The sequence below is a fragment of the Aptenodytes patagonicus genome, chromosome 16 (assembly GCF_965638725.1).
Source record: "Aptenodytes patagonicus chromosome 16, bAptPat1.pri.cur, whole genome shotgun sequence".
Lineage (NCBI taxonomy): Eukaryota > Metazoa > Chordata > Aves > Sphenisciformes > Spheniscidae > Aptenodytes > Aptenodytes patagonicus.
This window is the reverse complement of record NC_134964.1, coordinates 4,475,480-4,487,526: the sequence shown is the minus strand read 5'-3', so window position 1 is coordinate 4,487,526 and position 12,047 is coordinate 4,475,480. Positions and strand designations below refer to the sequence as shown.

Here is a 12,047-nt window from a genome sequence, read left to right as displayed (position 1 = left end):
GCAACACAAACTAAATGGGGTATTGTGGTTATCATTTCAGTCTGTACAATTTTTCAAAACCCCATCCAAAATGAAATTAAGTAAATACTAAACATACATGGAAAACTTAGTTATTTTTAATAACATTTCTATCTGATGAAATTCTAAGGCATTACATCATTAGAATGCCTTAATTTTGTATGGTGTCTTTCCAGCTGTATGTCAAGCTGTTTTCACCGTTCAAAACAGGAAAAGAAAATACTACAAGAAAACTATGAATAAAAACACTTAGTTACGAAACTAATTAAGGAGGGAAAAAAGGAGATTACAAAAGTGTTTGAAATTCTGTTTTGAAAATAAAGTGAATATGAGACAGTTCACTATGGAAATCTAGGAAAGACAGTTATTTCCCAACAGTTGAGGGTGTTGCGGGAAAGATGAAGATAGTGTCATGTAAGAGATGTGTGTAAAGGGGAAGAAGGAAAATCCAGTCAGATATATCAGGAAAGGCAGTTTTAAAAGTAATGAAGGGCAGCTTTGTAATTGGATCTGGGAATGGAGAAGACGTTCAACTGCTCTTAAGCTTGCTCTTCTGAAGAATTTTTTGTTTCCAGAAACTGATCATATTGCATTGTACCATATATGACTGGATTAAATACTATTGTATTTGTCAAACAAGTGAAACTGAGAATGCTTCCTACATGGTATCATGTACCACTTAGGGTTTTTTATGGAGGCCAGAATTTGGAAACATTTTTCTCATTTATGTAGTATGCAGGAATCAGCAAATTTTTCTCCTCGCTCTCTCCTCCCTCCTTTTCCTGATCGTGCCTTTTCTTTTTAGTCTCAGACTTGATAAGCTAAATGAAAGTGTTGATTTGCATTGTTTCCAGTCTGTGCAAAGGCAAAAATATAAAATACTTGGTGCTGTCTCTGTGCTCTTTAGCTTGCTGCAGAGTTTTTAAAGGCTTTTTACAAGATTAATTAAAATTTACACTTCTAAAATGACCTCAGAGCAAAGCCAAGTTACTGTGTACTTGCAATCCGGTTACTTGTCTGCTTCTCTACAGAAGACTTTCTAAGTTCCAGTCTCAAAAGAACTGAACACTGTTGGCAGACAAATCAGTGCTGTATTAACATTTTGTTTTTATTTAAAGTAATCTATCTAGGCAGGGTCAGGAGTGTTTTTTGCAATAACCTTTCAGCCTTGCTTTTTGGTGCCAGATGACTAAACATGGCTGTTGCTGTAATGTACAGTGTGGCATGGCTCTTCTGGATGATAGAGGAGGAGGAGGAGAAGATATTTGCTTATCTCTTTTAATTGATTTCCTCTATCCTTCTCCAACAAGCTGTCAAATTTGAATGTTTGCCCCAGTTTTCTTTGTCATATGTAGAGATAGTGTTGTTCAAAGCTGGCAGGAATCAGCAGATTTTCTGCCAGTAAGGAGAATTCAGATGTGATAGATGTCTTAGAATATTGGGGGAAGCAGTGGGATTCATGCAGTGAATTGCATTTATAGGGCTGTCACCACCAAAGTAGCTGAACACTGAAGAACATGTTTTCCCATATGGAACTTTTCACAGTATTATTCTTTGTAAATTTTGAGGCATTGGTTCTGTAGCTCTTTCTACTTCAGTTTTAGTTCTCTAATTCATTGACTTTGATTTTAGCTATCATCTAGGAATGACTGAAATAAATTCCCTTACCATTTGAAGAGACTCTTGTATCCTAATTTTATATGAACTCAACACTGGTATTTTTGCACAAAAGAACAGATTGGAGTTAGAGGAATAACGTGAGTCCATACAAAACACACAAGATTGGCTCAGTACTCATTCCTATTTGCTCCTGCTACCTTGGAAACAAAGGATGGCATGACAACAAAAGCAATTCAGGAAGAAAGGTTAAACCTCACAAACATTCAAAATGTATTCTTGTGGGGAAACTCTTATTATTTCAGAATGGAGTTTCAAGTTTTAGCATATGTAAGTAAGAATTGTCTATTTGTTTGAACCTCATCTTTGGTTGAAATCAAGACTGATAGCTGAAAGATATGAAAATGTCATTTTAATGCAACAACACTTTATAAATGTTAAATTTTTAAGAACAAAAAAAAAGTCTTAGGTCTATCTGCAGGTAAAAGTAATTTTTAGTTTGAGCCGTTCAAGTTTTTTGGTCAAAAGTTTCCTGAAAACATGCCGAGAGTGTTTCTTGTATGTATGGAATTAAAGGTAGAGACCATAAAAAGTTGGTTTTGCACGTACAGCAATGCTCTTAGCTAAGTTGCTACAATTTTTTTAGCTCTGCAGTGCTCTGTAGCTCGGCATGGTAGAGCAGCGAGTGTATCACACAGCTCGTGCATCATGTCATGAAAGGTTCTGGAAATTGTCTTGATCCTTCTGGTCCTTATTCTGTGTCATGATGGGTCTTCTAACTGAAGTTGGGGACAGCAACCCTGCCCCTGAGCAGCACCATTAATGTTGTTCTGTGTTGTGTATGGGTTTTTTTAAAATTTATTCTTTTATTTCTTTACTTATACTGCTCCCTATTTTGTTTTTCAGATATCTATTCTGCAGTTGTCTCTGTGTCTTGATTTCCCTAATAACCCAGTTTAGCCAGCATGAGGATATTAAAGGCAAATGTCAAAACATGTCAAAAATAGTATGCTTGAGCACACATTCAAAATGAGTTATCTGTAGAAGGGTAACAACATATTACATTGTTCAGAAAAACTATTTTTAAACATTTATTTTCATAAGAAGCTAACTTACATAGGTGTAAGTTCTCAAATTCATTAACACTGTGTTCTGCTGTTTAGTGACGTCGTTCAAAGGCTCTGCCAAAAAAGAAAGAAAGAAGGTATTTATTTTTCGAATAAACACTTCTGGTGTAGTTTGAAGGTCTCTTTTATTCATGCTGAGGCAGCAGTGAGGTGAACAAATAGTGTTTGCTTCCCTTTTCAGTTCATCTTCAAGAAGGGCTTTTCTTATTTGGTTAGACTCTTTCAGTTCAGTCACCTAGCAACTTCTAAGGGCCTTTGGTTCAAACATTAATCTCTAAATGCAAAGCCAGTAAGAAAACAAGGGTCCTCAGAAAAGCTAAACTGAAAAACTGAGTCTTGAAGTTAGCTGCTACAACTCAGTAACAAGCCATCAGAATGATACTTTAATTCTTAAATACACATTTCCAATAAGGACAACAATTTATAAGATTTTTTTAAAGCCATTTGCAGGTTACCATGCTATTAAATGTACTTTGGGAAACATGCAGATGTTATAATATTATGTCTCTCCATATGTCCATGTTTTTCCTGAATTAAGATAATCTGATACCAAAATGCATGATTAAACTTCTTAAGTCCAAGCTAGAAAAAGCTCCAGCAATAATTTAAATATTTATACTGTCTTCTACATTTTCAGAAACACTTGCATGAGTTTGATTCCAATTTTGACAACTACATCTTCATACTCAAACAAGCTTTTCTGAAACTGTCAGAAAGAAATTTGCCTTTTTCTGGCCACACAATAGTGAAGCACTATAATTCAGCAGATAACAAAATGTGTTAAAAGTTAGTATTAGCAGACCTCAACCTATATTTAGAAAAACATATGAAGAGGAAAGGTAGGACACAGAATGTTGAAAGTTAAAGAAAAATGTAAGAACCGTTATGGTACATAGGATCTATCTTGGAACCGTCACATGCTGCATTCTACCAGTATTAGTTCATTTTAAAAATTAGACATGAGCATCACTTGGACAGTATTGCCAATAATTATTTTAAAAAACACAGTAAATGTGTGTATCCTGCCCATTTGTCCATATTTCAGAACACTTGAATGTTACTTCTCCAAAGTATTATAATATGCCTAATTAAATGCATAAGGGCACTTGTTATCTTCTTAGTATAAATTTGAAACTTTGAATTGCTAAAGAAAATGAGACAAAATTTTATTTAACTCCTCCAGTTTGCATCAAGGCATTTCTCATATAAGGGGCTTCCAGTGCAAGAAGCTTTTATTTGTCTTTCATGGTTGTACCTGTCACGGCAACTTGGCATATTGTACTGAACTAATGATGAAAATGGCATGCCGCTGGAATCTGTCTGCTCAACTCAGCAGAAATGTCCATTGCTTCAAATGCTTCTTTGTTGTTTTAAAATTAAACCCGCATGCGTAGTCTTCTGCACTGGAATAAGTGTTAAACTATATGGGTTTTTTCCGCTACTGCCGATGCTACAAAACATTGCAATTTGGAGAGATGACAGTAGTTTCATCCCCTTACCTAACAAAATACACTTACGTTTGAGGAAGCTACGTATTTCTATATAGAGTGATGACTTTGTGGCCAGAAGTAAGAAAATGCTTAAAATGTCCCTCAGTAAAACTTTTAACGATTGCCTGTTCCCTATGAATCACTGAAGTGTTTTATGTATTAGCGAAAGGGGAGAAATCTCAAGAGTCGTTTCAGCCTGTTCTCCCCAATACTGAACAACAACGCACCATAAAAATCCTTTAGGTATTTTGATCTCTTTGTAGGTCCTTCTTTTCTTATTGAAGTATTGAAACATTCAAATATTTCATATTTGTGATGCAACTTCTTTAGAATGATGTTTAGAACACGTTTATTACTGAAAAAATACGGTATGCTTATGATAATATGAAACGTTCATTTAGCAATCTATAGTGAAAATTGGAGACTAGTTAAAAAGGGGACAAAATTAGTCATTCATATAACCATATTTTTTTAAAAAATTCTTTTGTTTTGCATGCATTTCTTCACAATGCTTACCATTATAATTGTTCTGTTAAAATGCTTTAAAATAAGTATTTTAGGATAAATTTTGCTAGACCTAAACCAAGAATCCCTTGAGAACTTCTTTACTATGTAGCACCTAGAATCTGGCTGTAACATTTTGCTGCTTACAAACGTCCTGCCGCCTGACACTTAACTGAAGTGGGTGAAAATTCTGCATCCAGATAGATCCGTAGCAGGATACAGCTGTCAGCAGAAGTCTTTGTTGAATTGTATTGCATGACAAGATTTAGACTGGCACGTTAAAATGATACGCATCAACTCCTTCAGAAATCACGAGGAAGTTGTCTTATGTTTCAGTTACAGACTTCTAGTTGTTTATATTTTCCCTGGATCATTCTTAAGACTGAATTATTACAGCAGAAAATTAAGTTCAGAGTTTATCCTGACAGTTTCAGGATTCAGTTTAGGAAGCTAGACGCTGTTCAGCAGATAAGAAAATTACCCAAACAATGTAGATATAATCTTAGATATAGAACCTCCTCTGGTATAATCCTTTTGTAAATACGCTGATATGAAAGGAGCTGTGATCAGCCACACCAAGAAGGGATTTGCTGCCTTAGTAGTGAATACATTTTTGAGAACATGGTAAGGGAAAAAATACAAACATGAAGAGCCAAAGGATTGAAGTCATCACATTTTTCCTGGAAATTACTTAAACTAGTGTGAAAGAGTATTATTGATTATGGGACTTGGGCGAAGGAAAATATACAACTACATATTCTGCAGTAAAATTCTTTTTCAGGCTGTCAAAGGCCATGAATGAAACATTCATACTTTCAATGAACATATTGTCCCTGAAGACAGTCAAGTTTTGAGCAGAATAAAAATAGTAGTTGAAAGAATGGAAAAGAGTATTAAGTGTATTAAGTAAAGGAACAAAAATTTCATTTTACAAAGCATGGTTTATTTCAAGTCTTTATTATAACACAGCTTTGGGATATTGTTTTGCTGCGTTTTCTGTGTTGCGTGTATGTGCTAGAATGGGCCCCGTAAAGTCCTAAAACGCCATCACTGGATCAAAGGTCTGAAGAATATTTTGGCAGCAAAGTCACTCTGCTCCCACAAAGAAAGCACAGAGGGAGAATAATTTCTGCTGTGAAATTCTGCACCTTAAATTAAGGTGAGCTATCTATCCATCCTGGATGACACAGAGTACTTCTTCCTTATTTCGGCCAGACATTGCAGTGGTAAAGTCCTCATGCTTTATTTTAGTTTGGAAACTTGGGAAGCTTTTTAAAAGCAGTTTTTAATTACTGTTTGTGTTGGGCATTACACAGAGAAGGGATTGGAATAAAAGAGGTTTATTCCATTACATTCCACATTACAAACTGATGATCTCTTTTGTAAAAAAAACCTATTATTCAAGCTGGAAATTCCATAGAGATAAAAGTATCCTGTAAGTGACCCATGATATACAGTGTACACTATACTTCTTTATTACAGTCTTGATACAAACGATACATTAATAGTTTAAATGATTAAAACAAAACTTCATTAGCAGGAAGTAATCAGTGAAATGCATCCTCGCTTAAATCTCCTAAATCTACTAATACTTTTTGGCTTTTGGTGCTCACTGACGCAGCAGTGTAAATTTGATGCAGCATGCAGTCCAAAAGCTTCTTAGGCTCTTTTAATCTTAAAATCATGAAATGATGCATCTACCCAATGTGTTGCTTCATTTGAGGGTCAGGTCCCTTGCTACAAATGAAGACCTATCATGTGAACGCCGATTTTTCACCTTGAGATTCAAATTCTTTACCAGTTAATCTAAAAATTGCATTGCTAATCTGTGTAGTGGCTGGCTACATCTAGGCATTTCGCGAGCCATATGAAGAGAAAATACATTAATTCTGCACTTGAAAAATGATAATAGCAGAAGTTATACCACAACCTCTGATGCAATTTTATTTTCCTCTTGTCATTTCTATGCAGAGCGTGCTGTGAGAGTACAGCCTGGTTTATAAACTTGTGAATTTACAGGCAATTTGTAAAGTTGGACACGTCTGAAAATTATTAAACTTTTCCATGACATGAAAATGTGAAATGCTGATAAGTTCAATTTACATGGTTTTTTATCTTATTAATTCTAATCTCGTATATTGTAAAAGGTAGTAAGATTCAGAGGTAGCAGCCACTATCTTGTCTAGTAGCCAAGAGCGAAAAAATCTGAAGTCCTGAAAACAAACATTTAAATGGACAGAGGTTTCCTGTGGATCATATTAAGCCTGTGGTAAGTGCTCCACATAACTCAGTCTCAGAGAACATGGAGTATAACTGCTTTTCATTAAATTCAGTCATTTCAGTTAGAAAACTTAATGACAAAGGTTGCAGCCAGGAAAAGTTAGTGTATTTTCCCCATCAGATAGAAAAGAGGCAATTAAGACATCATCTAGGTCAATGAATGAGTCTAGACACACTAATAGCCATAGGGAATTTGCATCTATTCTTCCAGCTTGCATAATATGTCCAGAAATCGGTCCAAAAAGCAAAGGAATGAACTGAAAATGATGAAAGTCCATGTGCTCTATTTATAGGGGGCTTCGGTTTGACTGTCCTTAAACTCATGCTGCTTGGTCCTAAGCGAGCTTTCTGCTGCGTTTTCTGTATATGGAGTGAGACATAAAGTTGACATGATCAAATGCCTAAGCACTCACTATGTAGAAGGAGGGCAGCACTTAGACACCAGAATAAAGATAAAACAGTTTTTAACCTGAAATTCCTAGGAAAGAAATCTTCAGTAAGTGTCCTACTAATGGGAACCAGAAGGCACGAGGCAGTGCATTAGTTCTCGTTTGGTCACACTAGGACAGGGAATTCTCATTATTTGATTCAGTGTGCTCAGACAAATGAGCCAGGTGCATCAGCTTCAGCCAAGCAGCAGTAGCTGGCTCGAAGCACGATGCATACACAGATTATCCTATTAATTTAAACCTTATTTTACTTTAGCCAACGTATAGGATGAGATTAATCCATTCACATTTAAATGCCAACATTGTAAACTTTGAACTCTGAGAGATGTCTTGAATCCCTTTGGATTCAGAGAGATTTGGAGAGAAATGGACTCTCCTCAGGTGTCATTAATCTCATCCTAAAGCATTTTTTTAAAAGACTAGTATCCATCTTTTCTAATGGGGGACCTTTCCACATGATGCAGGCAATTTACATCAGGATGTGATAAAGCACTTCTTTTAAAAGAAGTGCCTGCTTCCCTCCATTGATTGTAAAGCAATGAGCTCAAACAGATATGATCTCTGTAAATGTCTAAACGTGTAGATGAGATAAATCCCACTGGTGTTCATTTATAAATCTGTAATAATCGGGAAACCCATGACAATCCCCCCCTCCTACTGTAACTTGATGAATCATAATGCTTCAGTCAGGAAGGATAACATTTTTATTTACAAAGAAAAGTCAACTGTAAACCAGGAGAGAAACCAAGTCATGTGTCGCTCAGTAAAAGTGAAGACCCGGATTTATGTTTTAACAACAGTGTCCATTAGCTTAACAGGTAGGAGAGCTCTGCTGACTTCGTATTTGGAGGAAGTCAGGAGGGCATTAACACAAATGTCTAACACGAATGTAAGCACTATGCAAAGGAAGCCATCATGTGAACATAAATGCTTTTTCCTCTTAAAGCAAAACTGACTTTATTGTAAATTCCTCGCTAGCAGAATGATAAATGTGTACAGCACTACTGGAAGTAGAATTTAAATGGGCAAAGTATGCCTGAGAGGGGAGTCATTCACTGAAAAGGCTGAAAGCCTTTTGAGTATGCTGAGGTTTTAATAATTCTTGTATCAAATCGAATAACTACCCTGAAGTAGGAGTAATTTTCCACATTAAAAAGATGTCATGGGGTTTCATTTTTTTCATCTTTTACCATAGGCCGTTTTTAAAACCATTTAACAAAGCCTCACATGTAAGATCCTGAAATGAAGAGGCCAATATAAAGCATGGCAGGCCAATTTGTATTGTACAAAAGCTCCTGAAAACAAGCTAAGATGCGCATCACTATAAATCAGAGCAGCATGTGCCAGCTACTATCAAAACACCACAAGTATAATGGAAGTTCATCAGGTTTTGGTTGCATCTTACTCCAAAAAATTGAGCTAGTTAATGCAAACCATAGACTGTTAAAAAGTTAAACTCTTACTTATGTTATTTTTTTAATTTCTATTTGGTTTACATTGAATGACTAATTTACAAATGCTATTAAGTGTAACGAGCCAGTATTTTGATCCACGTAGGTTTTTTTGAAGGTGTAGGTCTGGCCCTTTCCATGAAAAGCATCGTTTTCTCTTAGCAACTGTTCTAGTGAATTCACAGTACCTCATTTGTCACTAATCAATAGACATCAGCCTCCTTTTTTGCCTCTCTATAAGGTTCAGTGATTCACTGTCTCTTTTGAAGGGAGCAAAACCACAGCAGGCAATGTCTTATTTCAGAAGACCGTTAGTCTAATCAATTTCTTCCATATTCCTTATGTTCAGCATGTTTTGTATTTATCCAATCTGTTAATAGCTTCACTAAGTGCATTTCATGATGCAGCTGTGTTTAACAGTATAGCTGAAAGGAAATCCATCTTTCCTGTTAGGATTTTGGGAATAGTAACTTTCTGATCTAGCGTTTTAGTGTAGAGGGCAACTCGTAAGTCCATGGAGGGATGGTTTTTCAGTTAGCAGCCGTGTTCTCATCCGCATTGAAATAAACAGTTGAGTACGTGCCATGTTCCGTGGAAAGGCTTTCCTTGCTGTACTAAACTGTATGAATGTGCGTCGGGATGAAGGTTTGGTTTTTGCAACCCGTATAAGAACTTGAAGTTGTTATAAATATCTTGCCAGTAGAATAGCTTATTTTTTTTTGTCTTATTCATGACAGCAAAGGTGGAATTATGGAAGAACTAAAGGAGAGCTGAATAACAGATTCAGCCAGGATTTCTTAATGATGTAGTATGTTCTTATTAGATTAAAGCATTAATAAAAAAAAAAAGCTCAGAGATTTGCATATTCCTTTAATGGGTTATTTTGAGCTTCCATTGAAGCAGATACACTTTTAGCAGATTGACTTAAATGCCAATTGGGTAACAGAGCAAGAAGAAAAGCCATAATTCTTTAGAGCAGAGAGTCATTTAAAGCTGAAATATGACTAATTACCACAATTGAACTTATGAAACCCCTTGCATTTGTTAATAGACTTACTGTGTTAATGTCTCTGTGAATGGATGCAAAATCCAAACTAAAAAAACCTTTGTGTACTTTTAAGACATAAATATGATCTTTTGTTTTCCTTCACAAACAAATAAAAATGCACAAAATACCAGTTTACACCATGTAGCAGTAGCTTAAAAGAAAAGTTTACAATTTCTTGTGGCTTTTCCACAAAAGCTTAAAGCAATTGAAATAGTACCTTTTAAAAAAATCTGTTTTGCAGAAATATGAAAGTTCTGTGATAAGAATGAGATTCCATTATGCAGCAGGGAAATTAACTATGAATTCCTGATGACAGTAATACCTGGTATTACTAGTAGTAGTAGTGTTAGCTGTTGCTTAGCAGAAGTGTGTCCGAGAAGAAAATGTAAAAAACCCTCTTAATTGTGCAGTTGTACTGTAAGGCAGTACAGAGAAGGAAACAAATATAAAGACATTGAAATAAAGAAACCAGGACTCTATCATCAGCAGCGTCAATGCACATTGTCAGCACTGCACACTTTAAAAATAATAATACATTTTTTTCTGTTCCTTTTTTTGTTACTCATCTTCAGTTTGTTCCAAATTCTGAGTCACTTTCATAAATCTTTTTATAACGAGTTTTATCCAGTCAGTGAGTTTCAGAACAAATACATCCATTGGTTTTTCAGTTGTAGAAATTCTCACCAATCACATCTAATATAACTCAGGCAGCCTCCGTATTTTTTTTCCTAGAACTTAACAATTGATATTTCAAAGCACAATCTTTGGCTTTAGAGGTATATAATGTTAAAATAAAGGAGTAGCAGATGGCTGGGGAAATGGGACAAAACCTGCAACAGGAATTTCCCTGTCTGATCTCTGTTGTGAAGATGCTGAGCCTTTCTCAGTGAAGACTATGGTGCTGTTCCACAACCCAGGTAAACTGCTCCAAGTTGTAAGTAGTCTGGTCCTGCCCTGGAGCTGCAGTTCATGCAGTTGCCTGGCTAATTGTCTGCACACCAATCCTTTCTTGTGCAGTAACTTGTTTTTTTTCTTTTTCTGCTGTATCAGCATATAAGCATCAGTAATGTGACAAGGTGGGAACCCTTGAATAAGTACCCGTGTGCCCACCCAGCTAAGAGTGCTGGGAAAAAGAAGGGTCAGGTCCAGGGCAGGAATAAGCAGCTGGGAGTGGGGCAGGTACCATGAAGCAGTGATGCTGGTTTATGCCTGTGTGAAGTAGATATGAAACTACAGACTAATGTTCCTTTCTTTAGTAGAGAATTTGACAGGTTGAGGTTGTTTAGCTTGTTTTCTGCCCCTCGAGCACAGACAGCCTGTGTCATAGGAGAATTCTTGCTGCGCTGAAACTGTAGACTTCAGTTGTTGTAGGTTTGTCCTCCAATTTGGAGGGATGTTTTTACGCAGAGTAGTGAAGAAACTAATTTTCCAAAGAAACTTTCTATGGAAAGGCTCTAGCTGGAGTGTTTTGCGACCTCTTTACGTTCTTTCCCTTTCTCCTGGCCATTTGCCTAAGACACAGTTTAGTCCCATTTTAACATTCCGCACTGAATTTATGAATTACATATTTGCAAATTAGTCATGACAGCTTTAAAGCAAAGTTCCTGCCACACTGAAAATTCATGTTGCATCCAGGTATTAATGGAAGTTTGATTTCTTATATAGTAGTTTGTTGATGTATGATAGTATTCTCTGCGGGATGTACTTTTTCAAACTTTAGAGCCTGAAATTAGTTCTACATTTATTATAGCACTTCAACATAATTCATGTAGAATTCATCTGTTTGCATGCCAGTTGGAATCTACTGGAATTTGTTATTTTCCATCCACTTCTCTAACAGTTCCACATTGTTTGCAGAGAGAACATGCAGTTTTATATAAATCACTTGCTTTCATACAGTTTTACTGCATTATTTTATTCAATTCGTGAAGGATTTAAGCACCCTGCAGTGTACAACATTAAAAGACATAAAATGAATGAAAATAAAAACTATTTTTGGCTGAAATAATGGAAAATTCACAATCAGAAATATTAAACAGCATTTAAGAAGTGTGGGTGAGAGG

General features: G+C 35.9%; 1 protein-coding gene across 3 annotated transcripts in view; it reads left to right on the top strand.

Moving 5' to 3' along the window:
* The window catches only part of PRKCA (protein kinase C alpha), a 165,065-nt gene that overhangs the window by 34,531 nt on the left and 118,487 nt on the right, over positions 1–12,047 (top strand). The gene's annotated exons all lie outside the window — the stretch shown is intronic.